At 37.2% G+C, this 4084-nt stretch overlaps 1 long non-coding RNA gene across 1 annotated transcript; it reads left to right on the plus strand.

The window, feature by feature from the left end:
- Positions 1-651: 651 nt before the first annotated feature.
- Positions 652-1501, plus strand: LOC135079659 (uncharacterized). Its single transcript, XR_010258856.1, has 3 exons — positions 652-753; positions 942-1080; positions 1166-1501. It is a non-coding gene; the product is annotated as an uncharacterized LOC135079659 (long non-coding RNA).
- Positions 1502-4084: the final 2583 nt, after the last annotated feature.

Here is a 4084-nt window from a genome sequence, read left to right on the forward strand (position 1 = left end):
CATGGATTGAGCACGGTCAACAATCCCTGGCACCAGTCGTCCCCCACTACAATTTTCTACATAAAGCACGAAAGAATAAGCGAGGAGGTGGAGTTGGCTTTTACGTGAGAAAGGACATCAATACTCGTGTCCGTCGCCACCCATCTTCTGGTTTGGAACAGCTTTGGATTGAATTGCAACTTCCTGGAGGTAAAATGGCGCTAGGAACAGCATATAGACCAGTGCCTCTACCATGAGTTGCCATCGAAAACTTGTATTCGTATACTACAGTCGATAGAGTTTAAACGTGGATCGATGAAGTTTGCATTAAAATCATACCATGAGTTCAATTACCGTATACTTTACTCGCCAGCGATAATTCGATGGTTTTGTGATGTCATGTTGGTGAACATGTTAACGTATCCAACTTCACACTCTATGAATGGATGAATGAAAGAACGAATGCCGCTCCTTTCTAACTATATAGAAAAGATAGAGTAGGAAATAACAAAAATGTCAAAAATAACACTGCAAAATTTAAGTGTCCTAGAACAGTGCTTAAAGCTGAATTAACACGATGATTTTAAATATGTATTGTTTATTTCTTGTCATTGCGACTTTGACGCAGCTGTTGTCATGACAACAGATAACAAAACATGTTTTGTGGAAGGATTATTGATGAATAATTTTCCACAAAAAATTGGATTTTAACCACGATAGGAAAATGAGAACCTGCGCCTATCCGTTTAAACCGATTGTAGAATTTATGGAAAGGTAAGTTAAGTAAAAATAAACATACTATGTAGTGGACCAATTTCGAAATTAAACGAATAATTTTGAGCTGGTTTTTTTGGAGAAAAACAACCTTTCCAGCATAACTTCCACGTGCCTAGCTAAAATTCAGTAATATGAGTGCTAGATTTATTATATTTTCTAGATACAATAAAGTTGTTTTTCTATAGATATGGCGATCTGAGTATGCCCACTGAAGGGCCTCAAGAAAGAGCCAACAATAGTCAACGGTGGGTGGAACTAACGGACACGCGAACGTGAAATGCTGATGCCACCGGCGACACGAAAACTACTGAGAAATTGAGAAAAGTGTGTATAAATACCTACTACTTTATTCATTTTGATTGCTTTTATCTTATTTCGTCATTATTATTTGTAATGTTTATTTGTTAAGGTGTGGAGTGACTTTAAACAGCAAGAAGAAGGCAACTCGCATACACAGAGCTGCCAAGGGAACACTGGACTGGTGGCGGTCCAGGTTCTTCCCTGAAGCCAAAGGATTTAGAGCAGTGTGCTTGTAAATAACTACTTGTAAATTAAATCCATAATAAAGACCTATGGTAACTGGATGGATATACCTACCTTATTATTGTAAAACTTAAGATATTATAATTAATTAAATACATTATATTGTTTTAATCTTTCATGGTCACTAAACATACATGGTAGCAATCTCGTCAGTAATAATAATTAAGTAAATACATATCCTACTAATATCCTACTTGATATTAAAAATGCGTAAGTTTGGATGTCTGGATGTTTGTTACTCTTTCACGCAAAAACTACTGAACGGATGTTGATGAAACTTTACAGTATTATTGTTTATAACCCAGATTAACATATAGGCTATAATTATGACGATCTGTGACAAATTAAATTTCACGCGGACGAAGCCGCGGGCAAAAGCTAGTTGAAAATAAAATGATTAATTTTTATTGACTATTTATTTCACAAAACCTAATACATAATACACAGACTGATTAAAAACAAAAGTAAATTTCAACTTATGAAAATACATATTCATTGTCGGATTAGCTTTCTATCATGATCTCGTAAGGCTGCGTTTCCACCAGAGATGTGCGAGGATCCTTTTGTACCCTTTGCACCACCGGCCTGCACCACTGGTGGTGCAAAGGGTATTTTTTAATCCCTTTTGCACCACCAATAGGGCCGCCCTACCATTAACTGTAAAACGATTATCTATAATCATATAATATTAATATTAAAAGGGCACTTCTTCGAAATCGCATTCTTCGGCTGATTCATATGGACAAAGGACATTGTCAGAAACCGCCTAAAAAACCGCCCAAAATCATTAACCCATCATAATTATTTTCTATTTTTTTTAATACATTAAGCACCCTTTCATTCTAATGGACACTTAAGCATTGAAAAATTAAATTAATAAGTCTTTTAACGTTTATTCTATAATACTATTACAACTTCCGGACGTTTTGGTGCGTGGCATGGTCTAAAACCTATCAAGTTCCATTATTTTTGCCGATAAAATCTGTACGAGGCATTACCGTACTTTATTGCTGGGAGTCCATGTATAGTGATGTTCCTGCGGCCATCATAGACAATAAAATATCGATTTTGAAAATAAAATAAATCGATTAGAAGACTAGATTTGCGTTAAAAGCTAAAAAGATATTGACACTATTACAAGAAGCTTTCTAAAGTGTCCAACTGGTCGAAGGACGTAAATAAAATGAAAATAATTAGGACCATAAACTGATATTCATGGTATCATAACTGTAAAAGTGTCAGAATCCGATGTTGAATCCAATGCCAGTTCTGCCGCACAATTTATAAACGCAGTAAGTAACACTTGAACAGTTTCGAGAAAAACGCGATCAAAGTTGAAATTTTATTTTGGGGTGTCTACAATTGGTTACGCAAATATTTGTAAAAAAAAATATATGGGCTTATAGAGCCAAACTCAAAGTTTATTTTGATATGAGGTTTTTGTATTTTAATTAATATTTTGTATTTAAAATTATTAAAAAACTGTTTATGTTATGGATTAACTAAGTTTTCGTTCGATACTTACTACCCATGAATGCAGTATGATTGTTCCTTACTGCGTTTATCAGTAGTTTTCGTTACTTACGGTACATGTGTTAAAAGATCGACTTAAATTTTAGTTCTTACAACGTAATATATGCGCCGTATCTTTACAACTTACTGCATTTATGAGTGGGAGTGTGAATCAAAATAATTTATCAAAACTTTAAATGCGCAGTAATAACACAATTATACTGCGCTTATATCATAAGCCAATAACGCTTTCATGTTGAACTTTCCCAAATGAACAAGGGGTAAATGAAACAAGTATTACAAAATAATTGCTGAGATCGCTTGTTATTCAATCAAAAATTAAGATATGGCACCCACTTTTAGATCTTAATATACCAATCTAATAAAATAAAGACTCGGTCGTTCGTTTCGTCCACTGCTGGACAACGGCCTCCCCCAAGGATTTCCACAAAGACCGGTCCTGTGCCGCTCGCATACAGGCACCTGCCGCGACCTTCACCAGATCATCGGTCCACCTAGTGGGAGGCTTGCCCACGCTGCGTCTTCCAGCTCGTGGTCGCCACTCAAGAACTTTCCTGCCCCAGCGGCCATCAGACAACTTATAGTGTCTCCAATCTTCAGAGGAGTGGGTACAACACGGCATTTGACATGATTTTTGTCTTGTCCATTAAAGACCCATTTGTTGAGAGGCTCTATTGAGGCAATCGAGCATTGAGCTTAGATCCTCCACGGTCTCAGCCATGATTATGATATCGTCCGCGAATCAAAGATGGGTGATGTACTCGCCGATGATATTTATTCCCAATCCGCTCCAGTCCACAAGCTTGAAAACATCTTCCAGGGTGGTAGTGAACAGTTTGGAAATATGACATCTCCCTGTCTGACCCCTCGCTGCAACTGGAGTCCTGATCCCGGAGACGGACTGACATTGTGGCGTTTTCGTACAAGCCCTTCAACGATTATATCTATAGTAAATTTGGCACCGTTGGAGAGACTGTAGCTTGAAGAGAGAAGTCTTTCTCATAGACCTCAAATGCCAGACAAAGTTGATGATTATTCTCCTCAGTTTTCTGCCATAGATAAGTATGTGGTCTATCGTACTAAAGCCTTATCGGAAACCGGTTTGTTCGGGAGTCTAGATGTCGCGTGAAACCATTCGTGATGACTCTCAAAAACAGAATCAGAAGTGAGGTGGGTAAAAAATAAAATTGGTTTGGGTTAGGTTTTGTTGCCTTTTTTGAAGAAGAGTATCACCACACTTCTGTGCCATGCC

This window comes from Ostrinia nubilalis, chromosome 17, assembly GCF_963855985.1.
Source record: "Ostrinia nubilalis chromosome 17, ilOstNubi1.1, whole genome shotgun sequence".
NCBI lineage: Eukaryota > Metazoa > Arthropoda > Insecta > Lepidoptera > Crambidae > Ostrinia > Ostrinia nubilalis.